The sequence below is a fragment of the Panthera uncia genome (assembly GCF_023721935.1).
Source record: "Panthera uncia isolate 11264 chromosome E2 unlocalized genomic scaffold, Puncia_PCG_1.0 HiC_scaffold_20, whole genome shotgun sequence".
NCBI classification, from domain to species: Eukaryota; Metazoa; Chordata; class Mammalia; order Carnivora; family Felidae; genus Panthera; species Panthera uncia.
Window position 1 is genome coordinate 5,979,705 of NW_026057589.1, and position 23,438 is coordinate 6,003,142.

Here is a 23,438-nt window from a genome sequence, read left to right on the forward strand (position 1 = left end):
TCCTCTCACGACTTGGAATGGGCTCTGACTCAAGGTTTGCTCAACTTGCAGGTGGGGAGAGGAATTTCCAGTTACTCAAAGGAGAAGATGAAATTTCTCGTGTTGTGTGATATTCACCAACAAAGTAGACTGAGCATCCTTAAAGAGTCTCAAAGAAGCAGAAAAGATTAGCAAGAGGATTCTGCAGTTGTGAATGGCCCGTCCAGACTGGAGTATGACCCAAGTAGTGTGACTTGATCTTGTGAAGGGGAAGCTAATTGGATTTAAGCAGAACCACAGGGCCCTAACCATGCATACTAAACTCCGGGCAAGATCTCCATTCAATACAAACTACTGTGCATCTTACTATGTACCAGGATTTTTCTCCATGATATACAGTGAACTAGACCACATCCATTACATTCTCAGCAGGAACCCAAGTATTAAGCTAAAGCTAAAGTTGTGGCCCTTTTGGACACTTCCCAGACATTGTGGTGGGAACAAGGGAAAGATGATGTCATGGTGGCAAGTGAGGGGGCAGTAAGAATCATTCCACAGCCACCTGGACAGGATTGGCCTAGTGTTCCTGGGCTGGAGAATTTAGGTAAGAGGAGGTGACCGACCATCCTCGTTTCCCAGAAACTGAGGGGTTTGTGGCACAATGGAATTTCTGTTTGGTTTGGGGAAGGTCCTATGATCAACTGGTCACCGCAGATGGGAGATGCCATCTCTTGCAGCTGAGCAGGGATAGGGTGGAGGAAAGCTGCAAGCCTGAGGCCGGCCTGGACTCTGCTTCACTCCTACTTGGTTCTCCTTCCCTCTTTCCAGTTTCACATGCCCCACCCCAGCTCTGTTCCATTTTAGGTCTTGAGGCTTCACCATGTGCCATGAACTGGTTTGCCCAGCTTAAGACTCTGAGTCTTAAGTGGTACTACCACTACCACTGACATCAAAATAACTCCCATTCATTAGACACCTAATATCTGGTGGGTAGATGTTTTGCACAATGTATGTAATGAATCTTCATATCCGTGAGATAAGAATTATTCTCGTGGTAGAGACTGGAAATTGAAACTCAGGGCAACTGAGTGCCCAAGAGACTCTCCTCCAGATCTGCTTGCAAGTAGGATGCCCCCGTTACACCAGACCTTGGAACCCTGCAGCACCTGCCCACCTAGCTCATTCTCCCACTCCAATAAAAAAAAGGCATTTTGCAGCATCACCCACACTTGTATGTTTCTCTGATGACTCAAAATGCCCTTGGAAGCTAAACCAGGGAAAGCCACCATATGGTGAAATACTCCCATCTATAGTGGTAATATTCACTGGCTTATAACCTTCACTGTGAAAAATCTCCTTGAGGCCTTTATAAGTGATATATTCCCTTACAGCAGATTTTGAGAAATGCAACACTTTCCCAACACCTCAGACCCTTAGAAACATGGAGAATTCCCATCATCAACTATGCTTTGTCACCAGGCATTAAATGTAACACAGTGCACCTAGTGTCTGGGATTTCCTTCTTGAGCAGACCCAGTAATGAATCTGCTAGTTTGTACCTTTAGTTTTCCTTTAAATAAAGAAAGGAAACTGAAGCTCTCCTATAAACTCCATGCCCTTCAGCTCAGCCTTTCCAACAACCATTTACAGATGAGGAAATGGAGCTTGAGAGAGGAGCAGTTCCTTGAACAAGGTCACAAGGCTAGTAAGGAAAGAAGCCGTGATTTGAGCCCAAATCTTGGTTCCAAACCCACTGCTCTCTTTCCTCTTGGCCTATTCACTCCTGCTCACGATGGAATGAGGGATGGGGGAACAAGAGAACCACAAGGATGTTTTTCAAAATGTCCATGTCTCATTCCCCATTTCAGATCTCTCTTCCTGGAAAGTTGCAAAAATCCACTGTCATACCACATGGGGAAAACGTGTATTATGAAAAGTTTCAAAGATGGTTCTGCTAAGATGCCTCATATTTGCAAGTTGGAAACCTGTGCACCAGACTGTAGGGCATCCTATCATGACTAGAATCCAGAGAAGGTAATCTCAGAAATCTGTGAGCCCCTGAGAAACACGAAGTGGTCTGTGCATGTACCACACGCATTGTTCTTGGAGAGATGCCCTAATTTTTACCAGATTCTCAAACTAGTTACTGACTCAAAAAAGTTTAGAAAGCACTCCTTTGGAGAAAATGGGTTGCCCCTCAAGCAGGAATGTTAATACGGACCTTTCCAGCCTCAATAGGCCCTGGACATGTGTGATTTTAAGCCATTATTCAGGGCGCTCATTCAGCTTGCATTTAAGGGAACGATGTTTCTTCAACTTAATGTAATATTGCTATTGGCAAATAGATCACTCTTAGAGTCATCGAACTGCCAACTTTTATATCCACCAAGGTAAAAAACGTTCATCAGATTTTGTCTTTTCATTCTCTCAACAGGCTTTAATAGATTTCTGTCTAGGATCAAAAGGTTGGCTGAATACTGGCCATGCATAAAGTTTTGTGGGTTAATTAAGATGATCATTAGCTGATAGAGCTCACTCTTAGCATCATGATTTGTAGGTAGAGAGATTACTTCTATCAGACACAGCCGCTCCACTGGGATCAATGTGTGTGTGTGTGTGTGTGTGTGTGTGTGTGTGTGTGTGTAATGTTCAAGCCAACACAAGACCCTTGCAGAAAAACTGGCTGGTTTCTGAACATCAGTCCTGATGCTGCTCATCCAGCAGGGTGCTTGTCTCCTGGTTTGGTCCATTAAGCCATTGCAGTGGGAACTTTTGTTTAAACAAAAAACTGTATCTCTTTCGTTCTGTGTGGTGCACATCGTTATGTTCATTGATCCAAACCCTTATTGAGCACCTACAGTGAGACGGGCAAACTGCACTAAAGAATAAAAGTATAAGTGGGACATGTGGTCTCCATCCTCAAAGAATTCCTCATAACCAGGTGGGACAGAGAGGAAATGAATGAACCCATCATAGAGCTTTGGTGGAGACAGGGTGCCAGAAGGAAACAACGTTGAGTCTTGAAGGGCCATTAGAAATTAGATGGGAGAAAAGGGAGTAGGTAGAGGCTCTCCAGGTGGAGGGAATGGTTTGTGCCAGAGCAGGGAGGCAGGCAACAATACACGTCTCATGGGCCACACCTATTTCACAATGGCCAGAAGAGAGATTGTAGATCACACAGGAATGCCCACCCCTCTTTTAGAAATGTGAACAGTCTCAGGTTAGTTGTCTGGCTCACAAGTAAAGATGCTTTTATGGGCTAAATGTTTATGTCCTTCCAGATTCATATGCTGAAGCTATAAGCCTCAATGCAATAGTATTTTAGGTGCAGACTTTGGGAGACAATTTGGTTTAGATGAGGTCATGAGGTGGGACCCTCATGATGGAATTATAAGAGGAAGACAGCTTTTAGGAAGCTGTGGTCACAGCCATAGAAAATATGGGCAGTGAATCCCAACACTTGACTGTCTAGAGAGGGATAATAGGGGTTAAATGACAGTTTCTTGTTTATTGAATTTTCAACAAAATGAGGCAGCTCTTTCTGGAAACCCCAAGATGACCAATGATAGACAATGATGTGATACGAGATTTCAACTCTGTATTTTATGCCCAGGGTGCATTTCTTACAATTCTCCAGGCAATCTTGTAGGAAGGCTAAGAACTTTGATCCCCTAAAAAGTTCGGTTGGTGGGTTGTGGGGACTTGTGGAGAAGATGAAGGATTCCATAGGGAAGCCTACTTGAGAGACACCCCTCGTCCAAGGGCTTTTAGTATACTGAGTGTCCATGAGTGTAAGGCCTCCAGTTCAAAACTGTTCAACTTTTTAATTATGGTCACTGTTAGTATTTTCCAAAGATTACGACCTTGTATCAGCCTCCACCATCCACCTTTGTGTTGTTGTTGTCATTTCGGGTTTACTTGGGTTTGTTTTGCTATTTTGCTCCTAACCCTACTTAACATCCATCTCAAGGATCCCCATTTGGGAAAACTGCACCAGACCGGTGCAAAGACCCGCATACACACATTCGCTGGGCAAAAAGGGAAGGAGGCTAGCACGTTCACAGCTGTTATCTCTGTGTGATGCCTTCCCATCTAATTGTATTTTTATTTTTATACTTTTCTGAATTTCAAAGCTTCTAAACTGAATATTTTACCTTCAGAATTCGGGGAAATTATTTTTTGGCTTGAAATCAAGTAAATGACTATTTATGGCACCCAGGGGCACTTTTTACTTACTGCCTGGCCAGTTGTACAAGTTACAATTGTTTATTCGTACAGCGATTGGGGAGTATCGTAGAGGAGCTTGAAGACGCGGGGCTATGGAAATGGAGGACCTGGAGATACTCTTTTTTTAATTTTTTCTATGTCACTGGTTCTCAAAGTGTGATTCCTCGACCTGCGGAATCGCCTGGGAATTTAAAAATGCAAAACTCCCACCACCGCAAGTACATATATCTCCACTGAATCAGAAGCTCCAGGGACGGGGTGTGTGTTTTCACAAAACCAAACAGTAGTTTGAGCACTCTCTCTCCTAGGCTCAGAGAGTCGTGGGTGGGCTGTCAGCGTTGGAGGTGACTTGATCCTGACTTCCCCCTTCCAGCCACCTCCTCCCCGCCAGCTTGTTCCCCGGGTCTGCAGCACGGGGGCGGGGACAGCCCTGGCCTAGAAGATTCTTCCAGGTGTCTGTGAGGAGCAACAAGCTGCCTCATCGCCTTAATCAGCCTTCAGCTGCTGCCGCTTTCGTTAGTCAAACCGCACCAATCAGCGAGCGGGTCCTACAGCTGGAGAACATCAGGCACCCGGGGAGGTAATGAGGGGCTTCCCCTAACTGGGGTCGATTCCCCAGCCCGCCCCCCCATCAGGGAGCCCAGCCCCTGCAGATGGCTGCGTAGCCTGAGGTGGGCCCCCTCCTCCCTGACTTCATCCGGGCACTTGAACCCACCCGGGGCAGGTGGGATGGCTCAGCTGTGAAACGACCCCGAGATCACCCCTCCCGAGTCCCTCATTTTGCAGATAAGAATCTGAGGTGCAATGAAGATAAGCATAGGGTATAACCAACAGTGGCTTTCAAAAGTTCCGTTCCTCACCTTAAATCCGTCTGCAGGACACGATAATGGGAGATGAAGATTTTCATGAAATAAATACATGTAGCAATGAATCAATCATCATCTTGTTATCGCAACAGATATAATGTAGATGAGTAGATATCTATCATAGACTGGTCACCATTTAAAATAAGGCTACCATAGAGGACAGCTTGCAAATTATACCAACCGGCCCTGAACTACACTCTTTTCCAGGCCTTTTGTACTGGCTCCCAGTCTGCCCTTTGCTCAAATTGGAGCAATCAGGAACCATTTTGCCCCTGGTGCTTTGAGACACGGCCAATTCATGATTGAGGCAGTGGGAGGTGCCGGGAAAAGACCACTGGCTTCAAGCAGTCCCGGACCTGCTGCTCACTAATCAGTGTGACCTTGAACAAGTCACTTCAAACGCCTGGCCTCAGTCTCCCCGTCTTTGAAACCCAGGGGTTAGTTAATGCTCTTCAAAGGCCTTCTCATTGACAATAATACACACTTCTCACGCACTTCCAATTTGCCTGCTTGGGACAAACAAAAACACCCTCTGCAAGCCCTCTGAGACAGTCCAACCTGTCTCTGCCTGGGTGTCCTTGTCCCCTCCACCCCTTCACAGCATCCCCTGTCACAAGGCTTGATCTTGTTTGAGGCTCTTGGGAGTCAGAAGTCCTGACTAATTTGCCTGCCTGCTCAGCCAGCAAGCCAGCCTTGGTGGGCTCATTTGGCATTCCAGAGACATTTGGCTCTGCCTCCAGCAGGAATTGTCCCTATCCCACCAAATGGCCATCTTGGAGACTATGAAATTAAAGATTAGACCACCGAACGCTGAAGCACACCCCACTCCATCCAGTGCCCGTTGGAGATGCTTCTGCCATTTACAGCCCCGAGAAGAGCTGGTCCCCACTTGGGCAGCTGGAGTCAGTCCTAAATTACCTAAAGAGCCACAGTGCCGGGCCTGGGCTCCATTTGTTTACAAAATAGGCACTTTCAAAGGCCCTTTACTAGGGACTGGCAATTCCCAGGTCCCCTGCTATAGGCTGATGCATAATGCATAAGATGCTGGGAAATGTGTATTCATGAGGGCGGCTTGGCTTTTGTCAAAAAGAACTGTGAAATATTATGATGGAACAATTTTCATTTCTGCCACATTGTTTTTATCGTGCATTCATGACTGGGGATTGAGGGCTTTTCGAGTTTTGTCTGGTGCAGATGTTGCGGTGCTGAGAGCTGCTTCAGACATCCTTATTTTCCAACTTTGTTGCTGACAATTACATGGGGGGGGGCAGTTCTCACAGGAGACAAAGGATATATGTCCTCAAGTGATCTTGTCCTGAATTCATTCAGGAGGGTAGGGGTGAGGAGGGACGGAGGGAGGGAAGGGTGAGAAGGAGGGAAGGATGAGAAGAAGGGAAGGAAGAAGGAGGGAGGGAAGGAGGGAAAGAAGGGGACTGAAAGAGATGTTTGGAGACTAGCCTCCTTGAGTGCCAGGCCTTGGGCTATAGGGCATCCCACATTGTTTCTCCCTTATTCCCACGAAGGAGCCATTATCTCCATTTACATATGAGGACACAGAGGTCCAGCAAGGCTGGGCCACTTGTCTGAAATCACGTAACCTCTGAGTTGTGAAGCCTGGGTTTGAATCCACTCTGACGTACCCAAGCTTCTGTTCTTCTCCAGCCCCAGGCTATGAGAACTGAAGCCAAGGATGACTCTACTTCTACAACCCATCAAGAGACAAGGGGTGAGAGGAGCACAGGCGGCCACTGGGTGAGAAAAGACTTGAAGAGACTCAGGGCTAGAAACGGCGTTGGGCATCTGGGCGCCATGTTTGGGCAAGCACACATCTCGGGAGGTTGAGGAACTTGCTGAGATTCCATAACCCCTGCCTTCTGGTACCAGCACTGTGGCTCAGATCTTCCGCACCACAAATCCCAGCTTCGTCTCACTAAGCCATTGGCTGCCTCCTAGTCAGGGAAAATGCTGGACACTTCAAGTCCCTCAGCCAGGAGGCCATAAACTCCTGGGGGCAGGGATTGTGGCTTCATTTTACTTGGATCCCCAGGGCTGGCATAGCTCCAGGCAAGCTCAGAGGGCAGGCAGGCTCCCACACACACTTTAAATGTACCCAGCAAGAAAGAGAGGCCCCGGCTTCAAGCAAACTCTGAGGCAAAAGGGCAGCGGGACAGTCAGGGGAGCAGAGCAAAGAAAGGGAGCAGGGAGTGCCCTTGGCCTTGCCCCTGGAGAGCAGTGCGGTGGGCACAACACAGGGGGTCTCTTAAGACGAACACATATTCAGAGCACTGAGCGGATGAACGGCAGAGAACGGAACAGGGAATGAAGGAGTGCCATAGGCACAGGTGGGTCCCTCCCATAAGGCAGAGGCAGAACCTTAAGGCGAAGCTTCAGGGAAAAAAGGCAGGGCTTTTAGGTCGAGGAAGCCCACAAACAGGAAATCCCTGGCTGCCACTGAAGACCCACTGCCCCTGCTCGTGGACATGACCCAAGTGAGTCTGAAAGTCGTGGGAAGTAACAGACACACATAGAGACACGGATGTGTCTCCTGATTGTCTATCAGGCTGGAGTTCATGAGGATCTCCAGACGTGCCCAGGCCCACTTCCCTTTCCACGCCAAAGTCTTCCTTGTTCCGGGAATCTTGTCCATGGAGCAATTCCAACTTTCGGTGGTCAAGAGCTAGTGTTACGGTGGTGGGTCTCAGAGCAAATGCATCCCCCACAAACCTCTCTCCCCGTTTCTAAAGCAGACCAGGCTCTTTCTTCCTTGTGGGTCTTGGCACTGGCCGTTCCTCCATCTCCAGCACCGCCCACCCCCTCTCTAGTCAGTGCTGGTGCCTACCCACCCTAGACCTCCGGTTATCTGGTTGGCTCTCTCATCCCAGTATTTCCATCCAAGCGGGCTGTCTGGGTTTGCTGTTGCCCGTGTGGTTGTTACTGTCTCGGTGTCTTTCTCCAGCGGAAATGCAAGTCTGTGATAGCAGGGATCAGGCCAGATCTATTCACCCTTCTCTCTCCAGCAGCCAGCATCACGCCTAGGACATGGCCAGACCTCACTAAATGTTTGAGAATGAATGAATCAGCTCACAGCGTGTTACGCAAGAGCATTAATAAGGCATATCTAAAGGGATTAAAATCCAACAATTTGCTCTCAAGCTGCACAGGGCGCTTCCGCCTATTTGGATAAATAAGCAAAACCGGGCCAGGGGCAAGTACCAAAGCATGAAAAAACAGATCAAAGCTCACTGCAGTCAAGTCCAAAAGTTTGCCCTGACCCTTCTTCCCCTCAGCAGTCAGTCAGAGTCTTGCAAAAGATTGGAACGAACGTGGTTTCAAAACCACACAGTCCCAGGTATAAATGTTGTAACCATTAGCCTCAGTTTTTCTCCGTCAGCATAAAAGAGAGTTAAGTCCTCTGCCGGGGTTGCAATGAAGATTGAGTTAGAGCAGTGTTTCAACCAAGGGTGATTTTTGCCTCTCGGGACATTTGGCAAATGTCTGAAGACATCTCTGGTTGTCACAATAGGGGTAGCAGCTCGGGATACTGTTAAACATCTGACAAAGCACAAGACAGCCCCCACAACAAAGAATTAGCCCCAAACGTCGGCAGTGCCGAGGGCCAGCAACACTGAGTCCGACAGGTTGCAGCTACAGGAAGAGTATTCATACCCCAACCCCTTTTCCACGACTGGGGCCGCCTGCAGACACTCGTGAGGGGCCTGACCAGCCTTGTGTGAATCTGCCCCGAGAGCTCCTCCCCCAGCCATCTCTACATGAGAGTCTCACCAGGAACACTGTTGCCTTAGTCTGTCTGAGCTGCCATAGCGGGATATCATAAACGGGGTGGCTTAAGCACAAACACTTCTTTCTCACACTTCTGGAAGCTGGGACGTCCAAGATCAAGGCACCAGCAGATTCGTATCTGGTGAGAGCCTACTCCCTGGTGCACGGACGGCCGTCTTTTCGCTGTGTCCCACCATGGGGTGGAGGGGATGGGAATGCTCTCTGGGGTCCCTTTCATAAGGGACACTAATGCCATCACAAGGGCTCTACCCGCATGACCTAATCACCTCCCCAAAGCCTCACCTCCAAATACCACCAGAGTGGGTATTTCCAATGCATGCAATGGGCAGGGGCAGTGGGGGTGCAGACACTCAGTCTAGAGCACCTGTCTTCTAACTGCTATTGCTATTAAGGTCCTTCTTTCATATCTAAATTCAAATCTGCCCACCAAGAAGCCTCCACCTGGTCTCTTGGCTGCCAGTCCTGTTTGTTCCTGCTGCACTGAACGTCTCCAGCAGCACAAATTTCAGTCCGCCTGCAGCTGAGGCTTTCTGGCTCCACACCAGCACTTCCTCCAGCCATCCTTGGGCCTTCGCATAAAGCATTGCCTCCTAAGGAGAGAACTTGATTCATGAAAAAGGAGAGGGCTTCCCAGGTAAGCAAATCCAGACTCCTAATTATGTGGTTTCTTCCTGTCTGGCCCTTCTCACTTGCAAAATGGGCACAAGCAAATCCAAGTATCGGGCTCCCCCTGAGCATTTGAGACACTGCATGTGACATGCTGCATGTCGGCAGTAAAAAGCCTTTTTTTTATTTTTCAGATGCAGAGCTTGGTAAAGTCCTGACTGTTAAATCACTCTCTTGAACGGAATGGTTTTTGGTTTCTAATTCCTTGAGAGTCAAGCATATTGGCAGGTAGGATAGGAAGGCATCAGGCTTCAAGGTGTGTACTTGGGAGAGCACATTTTCCTTCTGGGATATCTTTCCATTCCATTGCTCTCCCTACACGAGGCCAAAAGGGCTCTCCTTTCTGTAGCAGAGGTCTGGCAGCGTGGATTCCCCAGCTCTCCTGATCCCGTCTCCCCTCCCGAGTATGAGCCGGCCACCTGTGATGAGCAGGAGGCTATGTGGGGACACCGTCATTGCCAGGTGTGTGCTTCATCTGTAGCTGCCCAAAATGGTGCATTCTGGGGGCCAGGAGTGTCTATAATAACCACTTCCTAAAAAAACAAAGGGACTCACAGCTCTTCGATTCCCGGACACTATTTCCAGGACACACAGTGATTCTAGAAGGAGAATGTCAAAGGAGGGACCGGTGGCTCATTTTAGCAGGCCAGACACTATTCACCTCCAGCCACTGAGGCAAGCCCGACAGAGTCAGGGACACAGATCCAGCCACTTGCCCCCATCCCCGGGGCCTCCTTCACCTCGTTCACAGCCCACTGTTTTACGAAGTTCATGCAGAAACACCACAAGGGGAAATAGTACTGGCAGATGGGCTGAGGGTACACCCGTTTCCTTTACTGGAAGGCCATCCAGGATGGCACACACAAGGTCCCTTGGTTCATAGTTCCAATCTTGATGGAGAACAGGGGACAATGATATCCTAGCCCTGAATGAACCATCTAACAATGCAGGTTTTAGAGCAGATTTCACGTGCTGGTTCTATTACCGTGCTGGGTTTCAGATGGTCCCAATTCCTTCCTCTCGGCCCCCACCAAGGACCTGAGGAGAGGCGGACCTCTGTCCTTGCATGCTTCTCCACCTCATCTCTGTTAAGTCTTGCTCTAGAATACATGGGACAAGCAGAAAACACTGTAAGAACTTTAGCAGCTTGCTCTGAAGATCTTGCTAAGATGTGCAGCTTTCTGTCCAAAGACAGGGAAGCGTCACAGGAGGCCTCCAAGCAGAGGGGAGCTAACGATTTGGGAGGAGGAAGCAGAAGGCTGCAGCAGACACTAATCCACAGACACAGGAATGGCCATTCGAAGAGGCCAGCTGACAGGAGCAGCTGTGAAATACTTTATTTCAGTGACTCAGAATTTTACCACTTCTGAGAGGCCAGGCACAGCTATGTCTGATCAGACTTAATATGTAAAACATAACCCAGAAACTGGCAGACAAAAACAGACACCATCTTCACAAGGCTGACTGATACCAGGGATGATGCAAAACCCCGGGTTGCACTGGGCTCTAGGGAGGGGGAGATCTGCTCTGGCCCCCTCTGTGCCTCACTGTCCCCATCTGGGACATGGGGACAATAACCCTGCTTGGCCTATCTATTGTCAGGATCAGAGCAGAGGAGGATTCAGAAAAGATGAGATAAATCCTCAAATATTAAAGGACTAGGAATTGCTCTCTGCAGATGAAAGTTTTAGTATCATTTCTTCTGGAAGATTCCCAGGTCCTCCCTGATCCAATCAATTTTGCCATTAGCTCTCATAGTACCATGTCACCCTCCGGAAAAACACTTCTCATGGTTGTCATCTCACATTTTTCTGATTCTTTAGTGTTTGCTCGCACGTGAGAATGTAAACGCCAAGCAGGCAAGGAGCCGTGTCTTCTGTGACGGCCACTCTTTGTTCTTACTGTGGCCTCCTGGTCCAGGTCTTGATAGACATCACATGACCAAACAAATGAATGAGCACAAGTTCCATGGCGTTGGACAGAAACTGCAGCAAACGGCCCTCAATCACTGCCACTGCGTCGTTACCAAGGTGTCCTCGGGCTTGATAACCTACAGTATGCCTCTCTCTGAGACCATTATCTCTTCCTGAGATTGAGCAGGTTAATGAAGGCGGCTGCTATTTAATCCATCGGGGGGGGGGGGGGCCATGGAATCTTTCCTTATCTACTAACCACTGAAACATATTGTGCAGGCATCCTGAAACACAGAGCGAGTTTATATGATTTGCTTTTAAAGAGAAAGAGAGAAAGAGAGAGAGAGAGAAAGGAAGAAAGAGAGAAAGAGGAAGGAAGGAAGGAACTCATTTTGCATTTATGGTTTCCAGCAACCACAAAAAGCAAAAGGCTGAAATGGGAAGAAACAGGAAGTGTTGGGTGAGTTTTAAAAGAAACATGGAAAGTAAGTTAAATACTACTTTGGGCTAGTGGCACGATGCATGGCAATTATTAATCCTCAATTATGTAGAAATCTAAAGATCTGTGGCCCTCTAATTAAGAGTCCAATGGTCTCTGGCAAGCATGCACCACTGTTATCACGTCCGTTGGAGAGAAGCAGGAAACGGTGCTTTGCACTCCGTGGCCATTCGTTATGGCCAACTCATTTTCTCCAAGGTTTTGAGCAAAATAAGTTCCTGAAACAGTCCTTTTTTATCATCTTTTTTTGCTCCTTGTCCCAAGTTGAATTTCCCCTCTTTTGCAGTGAGCTTTGGATAATGGCATCATTAACTTGGTTACATACCCATTTGGCAGGGGAACAGGTGGGCAGTACAGAGGTAACCGTGCTAGAATGAAGAGAACAGCAAAAAGTAAATTGTTTAAAGGCCCCAGGCGATTAAACAGTTACTCTCTTTGTAGTTCATATTTTAGAGTAAATAGCATTTACCCTAGACTGCACTTTTTAAAAATTTTTTTGTCTCAGAAACTCATCTGCCTCTGCCGACCATCCGTGGGTCCCCTTTCTCCCCGATGAAATTTTATCCCTCCAGGAACTCTTTTGTGAGCAGAAAAGCAGAGTTGGCTGATCTCTGGCCAAATGCAAAAGGCCTGTGCTTTCTGCTCCTCATCCCGCATCAGGCTCTAATTTCCAAACACGATATCGTTTCCCTGATAGCCGGCTGCACTCCATTGCTTCTCTCTGCACACTAATTCAGAGGTTATAACTCCTTCTCTCAATAGTGTTTACCAAGGATGCCAGCGACACGGCCTCCCATTTTCAATGGATTTCTGACTTCCAGGGGCCGTTCGTTATTCAGGCCCCCACCCTGATGCCCGCAGCCTCTGTGTGTTAGTTTTGATGAAGTATCAAGGGAGCACGTTTGTGAAGCTGAGCCTCCCTAAGCTGGACGTCTGGGAATTGCTTAAACCCCCAGCATCTAAGTGGGAGTTTGGGGGGCTAGGAACTAACTGTGGCCCACGTGTTGCTGTGATGTGAACCAATCTGACATTTTAACCAGAAACAATGAAGAGTGTATATGTATGTCTGTAATAAAAGAGACACTCATGACCTGGGTGGGTGGGAGGGAGAGAGATATATACATGCAGAGAGAGAGAGAGAGAGAGAGAGAGAGAAGCAAATTACACATTGAGGGCTGCTCCTAAAAGCACAAAGTAATAGGAGTGTCATAAATTTGGACCAAGTTCGAGTTCCACACAATTAGGGGCAGCCCTGGAAATCTAGCAAAAGTGGGATATCAAACTGCAATAAGACCTGTTCCTGCAATCTGTGCCATCCAGGCAGAAGAGTCTCAACTCCAAGACTCGGATGACTGTACCTCCTCGAGGTCTCTATCTGAGCTAAGAGGGGATCTTTATCTCCAGCCTCTTCCTCAAGATGATAAATGGATTTATTGAGTATGCTGAAGTTCATGCTCTGGAAGGAGAACTTGATTCATGTGAGCCCACACACTGAAATAAATAGACCACATAGAACACAGTGGGCTTTGAGCCCAGGCTTCACTATTAACACTGAGATGGGAAAGCGGCAGCGGCACCTGGGACTTGGTAGACATGCAGATTCTCGGGCCCCCGGCCCAGACTTTCTGAATCAAAATCTGCATTCTCAGAAGCCCCCCATTTGGAGAGTGCTGCTCTAGAGAGTTTCTGATAATCTGCAACCAGTGTGTGTGGGTTTTGCAGTTCATTTCCAGCCCAGATCGCCAGCCCCTAGAATGTGGGCTCTAAGGGCAATGGTTCATCTACCCCCTCCCTAGAAGGCCCCCACTAAATGAATGACTCTTGTTCTCTGTGCTCTGTATGCACTGGACTGGCCACTCCCGGCTTCAGGAACCATGTTCCTAAGTTTTAGAGTTTGCTTATGAGTTGTCAGCTTGTTCTAAGCCCAACCTGTGAGGTCCTAGTGTTTGTAAGCTAACCCCATGATTAGCAGCATTGTGCAACAACCATACCTCCAATGTGAGCCCTGGGACAAAACTTCCACTTTCACCTCAGCCTGGGAATGTTTCAATCTCTTCTATGAGCAGCAATCACTTTCTGGTTGCTGGGGAAAGCCCAGAGGGCAGAGCCCGGGCACATCCTGTGCAACACTATGAAACTTCCCCCAGCAGAGCTCTGACCCGGCCTGTGCAACACCATTAAACTTCCCTGTTCCTTTACTGACTGCAATCTAGACTGCGATCATTTTGTCCCAAATATCAACTATAAGAGAACAAAAAGCAGACTCTCCTATGTCCTCAGTCTCTCTTTTCAAAGTGTAGTGGCTGTGCCTCTTTCTAACCAGACTTGGCTTTACGGCTGGCCATCACAAACGAAACAAAACAAAAATAAATAGCACCACCTGTCTCAAGATATTGGAAGGGAGGCAGAGAAGGTGAAATAAGGAGAGTATCTAGGGCAGATATGGTGGTTGTTTCATCTTTTCTTATTTCGCGGATGGGGTACGTGAGAATCTGAAAAAGGACACCCATTACCTTCAGTTCCATCTTTTCTAACCTCACATACAGAAGGTGAGAAGCCCTCATTACATTCTCTTCAAGTCTGGACTTGGCCTGCCCTGCACACTGAGCCACTGAGAGGGTTTGCTTTACCACAGACTGCCTCAGCCACAGCCAGCTCTGCCCTCCCTGAAGGCCACTTCCTGTGCTCACTCCCCTCCCACAAGATGGCCTCTTCCACCTGCTGCTCTCCGCCCAAATAGAGCTGCTCATATACTGTCACTTTCACTTATTCACATTCCCTGGGAATGTTTCTTTACTTTCCCATTCACCCCCAAGTGGGAGACACAGTGACCTATGGATTTTGGAGTTAGATGCCCATGCCTTAAAATCCCTGTCCTGTCTCCTCGTTGTCAAATGACCCTGGCAACTCATTTATCACCTTTACGTCTCTGTTTCATCCTCTGTAGAACAGAACTAATAGTATATACCACATAGGGTTGTTCTGCCAATTAAAAAAGTGAGCCTATATCAGGTACATAGGTTAATGGTCAATACGTACTACTGACCATACTACCATACTACCCACCAGGCTCTGCTACCGGGGTTCCTGAGGATGCTCTAAATCAGGTCTGCCTAGAGATGGGGAGGAGAAGTTTAAGGAAACCCACTTCACCTCATATGTGAGATCAGACCCAGCTCCTTCTCAACCCTTGATCTTCCCCAACTGTCACAGAAAATACACAAAAGCCAGAGCCATCTTGAAAATCAGTGAGTGGAATCCTAAGGCCTAAGAGGGGAAATGTATTACAGGAAAAGAGACGCCAATTTTCCAACCAGACAAATCGAAACCAGACAAGCTGTGTGGCCTCAGGCAAGTCACTTGAGCTCTCTGAGCTTCCATTTCCTCATTTGTAGAACGGAGATAACCACGGCTCCTTGCAGAGGTTGCAAGGTGGGATTAAATAAATGTGTTTAAACATCTAAAACAGCAGATTCATAATTGGGGATAAACAAGTGAGAGTCTGTCGTCTCTCTTGCCTTTTCATCAAAGGTCAGGGAACATTGACATTGAGGAGGCTGACATCACAACCTGCTCCTCAAGAAGTGACAGCTCCTCGTGAGCCATCAGCACAGGAGTGATCACTTGAGCTATTCATTAGCATAAATATTCCACAACAATGTCATTTTAATGCTCCCAAAAGAGCACCTGTTATCTATCCCACAAATTGGGCCTTCCACGGCATAAATCATCAAGAAGCACTTCCCATGTGTCTTAAATGAAGGAGTGCCATTCCAACCAATAAAGCAAATAGTAAACAAAACAAAAAACAGACAAAGCACAGAAACACCCCATGCTGTGACTTTAATAGTTGATCAATTGCAGATCAAGAGCTTTAATTTCTCCTTAGCACTGGGTTGACAGCAGGAGCTGAGTTCCCACTCATTTAGAGATGATTACTTTCGTGAAAAACAAAGGCTCCATTCATCAGAACTTGGCCAATAAACACCTCCAAAGTTGGGACCGGCTCCCAGAGAAAGATCCAGAAAATAGACAACACCACAGAACTGCTAAATGACCCCCACAGAACAGGGCTGTAGACTGACCATCATCCTACCACATAGCCGAGTTGTGAAGCTGATTCTGTTTCCCTGAGTAGATCATGGGTCATCTGAGGTTACAGGACATGCTTGCTCTACCACTGGATCCAGACCTAACCAAGTTTGCTTAATTAATTTCCTCAGGCAAACAAGTGGTGGTCAAGCCAAACTTTGCCTCTCTTGCAGGACTATTCAAGTTCCTTTGCTGATTTTTTTTTTAAGAGAAAGAGAATGCAGGAGTAGGGAGGAGCTGAGGAAGAGAGAGACAAAGGGAAAGGGGGGAGAGATAGAGAGAGAGAGACAGAGAGAGAGAGAGAGAGAGATAGAGAGAGAGAGACAGAGAGAGAGAGAGAAGCCAAAGCAGGCTCCATGCTCAGTGCAGAGCCCAATGAGGCGCTCAATCCCACAACCCTGGGATCATGACCTGAGCCAAAAATCAAGATTCAGATGCTCAACGGACTGAGCCACCCAGCTCAGTGGTTATGAACCTCTAATTCTACCAGGCCCAGCTACCAGGACCACCTCAAAGAAGGTGGTAAACCTTCTCTTTGAGTCCTCCTCTGATATTTCGCTAAAAAACATAAGAGTAATTATAATAATAATAACCCACACTTCTTCCAGTCCACCTAGAACTCCTTCTGGCTCACACTCGTGGCCCATTGCATATGACAGCATCTTTGCCCTTACTTGAGGACAATGGAGTCATCATACAAGACTGGGGGAAGATGAGGACATGGAGATACCACATCCACTGGAGTCAAACAGACCAGATCTGAATCATGGCTCTGCCAGGTAATGGTGCAATACTATTTATCTCACAGTTTACCCATTCATTTTTTTCTACAAATACTCTGGAGTGCTTCATTTACCAGCCACGGATCTAAGCACTGGGGATTGAGCAGTGAACAAGACAGACATGGTCTCTGATCCTGTTGAGTGAGGTGTAGACATAGCGTCTTTGGAAGTTGCTAGTCCATAAGGTTCCTCAAAACATTAAAAATAGAACTACTCTATAACCCAGCAATTATACTACTAGGTATTTATCCAAAAGATACAAAAATGCTGATTTGAAGGGGCACATGCACCCCCATGTTGATAGCAGCACTATCCACAATAGCCAAAGTATGGAAAGAGCCCAAATGTCCATCGACTGATGAATGGATAAAGACGTGGTATATATATATATATACAATGGAGTATTACTTGGCAATCAAAAAAGAATGAAATCTTGCCATTTGCACCAACATAGTTGGAACTAGGATGTATTATGCTAGGTGAAATAAGTCAGTCAAAGAAAGACAAATATCATATGATTTCACTCATATATGGAACTTAAGAAAAAAAAAAGATGAACATAGGGGAAGGGTAGGAAAGATAACAACAGTGAGGGAGGCAAACTGTAAGAGGTGCTGAAATACAGAAAATACACTGAGGGTTCCTGGAGGGGAGGTAGGTAGGGGGATAGGCTAAATGAAACAGGTGATGGGCATTAAGGAGGGCACTTGTTGGGATGAGCACTAGGTATTATATGTAAGAGAGGAATCACTGGGTTCTACTCCAGAAACCAATATTACACTGTATGTTAACTAACTTGAAGTTAAATAAATAAATTTCCATGCTGGTCCATGGAAGTAACTCAACAAATACACAGTTATTTCATTTGTAAAGCCCAGGACCATGCCTTGACATATAACACTTGCTCTATAAATAATGAGAGAATAAAGTAAGTAATTGCTTCTAAATTAGCCAGAGCCAGATCCAGCATACTTTAAGCAACATGATCATTTCTCTGCCTAGTTAAGTGTCATTCAGGTCAACTATCTTGTCATGGGGCTGCACTTAGCTCAAGTTTCAGGGAATACCTAGCAGAATGGATCATATTCTGCTAGGCTGGGGGGAGAATGAGATGTAAACAGCTCAATATAATTACCATATGGAAATGAACATAAAGTTAGACAAATGTGCAAGACTCTGCAGAGGAAGGAGTGAACTCTCCCAAGTTAGAGGTGGCCCCCCTCCAAAGCAGTCACACCTGAGTGGGTGTGACAGAGGGAGGAGCTTTGGTTTTGGATGTTCCTTTCAATCTGCTCATTTTACGTGCTCAATGTGTGTCCAGCTCCATGCTGGGTTCTGAAGGTCAGGTTCAAAGTCAGAGGCTCTGTCCCAAAGAGTGCATAGGATAAACAGGTCTTTCCCAGAGGGCTGTGAGGAACTCTGTAGTGCTCAGAAAGTGGTGTGCCTAGAGTAGTCAAGGAGGGCCTCTTGGAAGAGGGAGATGCGGATCTTAAGGGGAGAGCCATATTGAAGCCAGGTGAGAGGGAAACACACGGCAAGAGGGTTGCGTTTCCTACTTTCCTTGGCCTAGACTTTTTCTCTTAGGCATAACCTCACACGGGAAACATCACATCTGTGGAAGAACAGAACCAAAGAGGGAAGTTACCACTGAGAACAGCTATTTGGGGCCTCAAAGGGTGAGGAGGCACATACTGAGTGGCCTTCAGAAGCAGGACATTGCTTAATACTGGCCAGAACCAGACACCAGACAGACTGGTCTCAGGATGCTGGAGAAGCAGGCTATGTGGGAGGGTGGCCGTCCCCAGGCCTTCCCAGCAGAGAAGGGATAGGCCGTGGCATGGGTCCGGAGCTGGTAGGGGATGCAGGCATTGGGTCCTGGCCCTTCCTTCTCGACCAGAGCCCACCAATTACAAGCTGCCTGGCAAGAGCCAAGGCCAGTGCTGAGCTGAGCAGAGAAGAGCAAGGGACGTGGGTCCAGGCCGAGAAAGGCCTGCTGCCTTTCTACCCTTCTCTACTTGTCAGAAGCCTTTAGGCTTCCAGCAGCTCACCTTTACGAGAGGACAGGGCACAGACAGAAGGGGTGATGGATCAAGGATCAAAATCACAAAATGAGATGCTGGTGAGCTCCAACTTTCTCCTGGAGTCTCTGCATTTTTCACCTCCATCTCCATGTATCTATCATCAGCAATAAAATCTTGATAATAAAATCAACCAAAGAGTAAAATTCAGCAACAGAGAGAGGCCCTCTGTTGTCCGGGAGCATGTGTTCCGGCAAGAGAGGAGCAGGAAAAAGCCCAGGCTCGTGGAGGCTGCAGCCTTCTCACGACAGGCCATGAGGGCACTGCACCCACAGGAGAAACGATGAGGGGCCGCAGTGATTTGGGAAAGAAAGGATCCTATCTCCATCCTTCTCCCCAAGAGCATCTTTGCCCCAGGCTCTTCAACTGCCTTCAATTAATCTCCAACCTCGAACAATCTGCACTTGTTAATATGGAGGGAGTGACATGATCATTGTTATGAGCTGAAATATGTCCCCCCAAATTTAGATGTTGAAGCACAAGACAGGGCTTTCAAAGGCAAGCAAGTCCACATAAGACCACTTGGGTGGGCCCTAAACAAGATGACTGGTATTCTTACAACAGGAGATAATGACACAGAACAGACACCAGAGATGCATGCACACACACACACACACACACACACAGGGCCATGTGAGGACACAGCAAGAAGGCAGCCATCTGCAAATCAAAGGGAGAGGCCTCAGAAATCAACCCTGCTCATTGGTGTCCTATTTCCAGCCTCCAGAACAGTGAGAAAGTATGTTTCTATTGCTTAAGACCCCCCGGTCTGTATTTGGGGAAGGCAGCCCTGGCCCACAGTTCCCCGTGAGGCAGCATATCCGAAGCACGGAGCACTCAGACAGCAAGATATGTACCAAGCGAACCCGCCGAGCCCACCGACACGCACATGCGCACACACAGCCGTGTGACAATATTTACTCATCCACGTCTGTGGTTGACATGATGGAATACTGAGAGCTTCCAAATGTCCAGTCCTTCCTTTTGAAAGAAACAATTCATTTTTCAGTAACTGTGGTGTGGTGGCGGGAGCGTGCCTTTCTATAGTTCATTTGGATGGCTTAGTATTAAAAACAAAATTTAACTCCTACAAAAATCCTCTCCCCATTTGACCTAACTAGTCACACTGGTGGGTCTGAAGGCCTCATTTCTTTTGGGGGCAATGGCTGTTGCAGCTCTAAGCTGGAAAGTTTGCTCTTCAGGGCATGGGGGAGCCCTGTAAACATGACACCGCCTCAAAGCCACATTTCCTATCATTGAGCTCAGCTGTCTCTGAGAGCTTGGGACATGTGTGACATCTGTGATACTGCTAGGACAATTCCCCACATCCCTTTGTAACCTGATGCTTTTGTCAGACTGAAGGGCTCCAGCCTGGAGGAAAGGAGCTAATTGAAGGCAGGTGGTTTCCACTCCTTCAGGGAGGAAACTCATTTGATGGCTTCCTACCTCTCTGTCAGTCAATCAACAGGCAAGTATTGGCAGCTCGCTGAGTGCAGGGCACCAAAGTGGCTGTGGAAAAATAGAGAAATTTGAGGAAACAAATATCCCACTGGCAACATCATGAATCACCAATGGAAAGATCAGGGCAAACAATGACCACCCCTTCCAGGCAATTTTAAGACGCAGCTCAGCCTGCGTAGATAGAGCTCCTCACTCCGTGATGGGTTGATGACTTCTCTTAATTTAGACTGTAATACTTTGGCCTCTATTTCCTGCCCACTCGCTGCTAGTAAGTTCATTCTGGCGGGCAATACCGGGCGTTCAGCACAGGCTCCCACCACCCCATGCAGGAGCCTGCACCTACCTAAGCTCGCTTCCCGCAGAGGCTGCGGTCTCAGATGGCTTCTCCATTCCTCCTTCCCATCCTCTCTACAATTGCCACAAAGCAGATAGCGGAGTGCTTGACATTTCCTTTGAATTAAGGCTGCAAGTTAAGTGGACATTTTCCAGTAGATAGATGGCGACTCCAGACCTCCCCACAGCTAATGACGCCTGCCCGGGATTGCAGATTTCACCTGTTCCTTTCATAGGCCCACACGCTGCTTGAAATTTGCAAGTCCTCAGTGAAGAAATAGCCCTGATTGCTCATTAAAAGCGAGAGAAAGCAATTAAAATACAAAAGACAGAGCAAAGCTTAACACTTGGAAGTTGAGCAAGCATTGTCAGAAGGTGGGGAAGCAATTTTGGAGGGCGTCAGGAGAGAGAATCGAGGGCCCTAGTCAGTGACACCGCAAATGCGGACAGATGCAGGGTGGAGCGCAGAGCCACAAGCTGTGGCAGGCCTAGAGCTGAGCATTCTTTTCCTTTTTGCCATTTCTTTTATACTCATTTAAATTCATTTAATTCACTAAAATGAGCTTGGCATGAAATCTAATTTCCTTATAAAAATAAGTCCCCTTCCTTTTTGTCTAGAAAGCTCATGTTCAGCAGACATGGAAGCAGGCTTCATGGACACATAAGCTGCACCCTGCTTTGAGGGGCCACCTTGCACGGACTCACTTCTGAACAAGGGATCCTGCCTGTTCATTTGGCCCTGGGCCTGGCAAATTACGTAGCCAGTTCTGCCGCTGGAATAAATGACTGTCCAACCCAGATTGTTGTTTCCAAACCCTTTTCCAGAACCCTGGGTGGGGCGGGCCCAGCCCCTCCCAGCCCCACACTGCAGTTGTCTGGTCTGTCCGCACACCTGTTGGCCTCATTTGCCAACAGGATCACGGTTAACTTGAAAGAGGATCCACGGTGTATTACAAATTAAAATAAGACTCCTAGATGGCAGTTCCTGGGAGGATTTTTGGTTGGCCTGAAGTCTTTGTGGGGAAGTGAGTCTTCCTTCAAATTGTTTTGCTCCTGGGTAAGCAGCAGAGAACTACTATCACTGTAGAACCATTGTCCCAGGCAATGAAAATTTATCCTAGGTGTTAATTAGCTCAATATTTATCTCATCTAATATGCAAATTAAGACACTGTGGTCTCATTAGCGTCATCTGTGTTTCCTTTAAGCAAAAACTAAATCTCTTGCCAATGCAAGAAAAAGAAAAAAAAAAAAAACAGTATTTCTCTTTGAAGCTAATGAGGGTGTGATTTGGTTCTTTCTTTGTTATGAGGTAGCAAGTTAGGAAAACCACATTTTAAATATGCCAAGTGGAGCCTGACCTCATCTATCAGAAGCAAGAGCATGGCCTTGACTGGTTTATCAGGCTTTCTGCGTCTAGCTTGTCCAAAGCACCGGGGCCTAAGAAGCCAGCCGGTGAGTCGGCCACGAACCACTATGAGGAGTTGGACCAAGAAAGGAGATGCAGCCTGAGGGAGAAGCCTGCATAGCACACAGATGTACCTCACTGAGAAGAGAGGGAAGAAATAACTTTAATGCCACAAATCTTAAAATGAGAAAATAGTTCTCAAATTGAAAAAGAACAAAGGGATTTTAGCTCAAAATTTCTACCCCTTCCGGCTTCCCATTTTGAGGTTTTAGAGTTTATACAGAGAATAAGCAAACAGGCATCAGATACCCACATTGTGCCCCAAAAGCTAGGCTTCGTGTGCCCGTGACAACAAACGCTACATACAGAACATCGCGAACATCGGGAGCAACCTGAATGTTCTGGGCCCGCGGCAGGCTGCTGGGAAGTCCACCCGCATCAGCTCTAACCTTGGCGGTCCCTCAGCAGAAGAGCATCTCTCCTTCTCCCCTTCTCCTTCTCCCATCTCTCCTTCACACGGTGCTTCAGGGTGGTTAGGTCACCAGATCATGCAGCTACAATGTAGCCAAGGTGGAACGAAAAGGCAAAAGGACCATGACAGGCCACAGGGTATGCGGCCTAATTAGCGAGGTGTCCTATGCACAGTGATCGGAGGGTGGCGGGGGTGCGTGGCTCTCTCACCCCAGAGGCCAGTGCACGTTGTGGATCCCTGAATCCTGAGACCACAGGCTCCAGTGTGGCTCCTTGCCCTCCCCCCTTTCCTAATTTAACAAGCTATTCAAAATCTGTTTCGCGAACACCATCTGCTCCTTGGGGCAGGAGAGAGACGGGTCTGCATCCCAACACCTTCTAGCTGGAGCCTGAAAACTGAAAACCACCGCACACGCGGACAGAGGCTGATTTCCATACTTTGCAAATCGCGTCAAGTGTCGCAGCTGTGGAGCAGGAGAGCTCCCGGCCTGCAGTCGACCAGGGACAGGAGTGGAAGGCGGAGGAGCTGTTTCCCAGGGGAAACAGGAGAAAGAGCCATGACCTCCCCGTGACGAGTGGCCCAAGGATGACAGATTCCCGCAGAGCGACTTAGTCTTATCAGATTCCACGCCTGTGAGTCTGGCCTTCACCTTGAAGCCAAGCAGCTGAGCAGAAGGCAAATGAATGTGGCTGGGCTGTGGGAGAGCTGCGTGAAAGTGCTGCCATTTCCAAGAGCATCTCCACTGGGCTGTCAGACAACCGCATGGACAGATGCCTCGAGTCTCTGGAGACACTTACACTCTTGTACTGGAACTTCCGGAGGATGCTTCTGATCTGTCTGGGTGCTTTTCCTTCCATCACTGT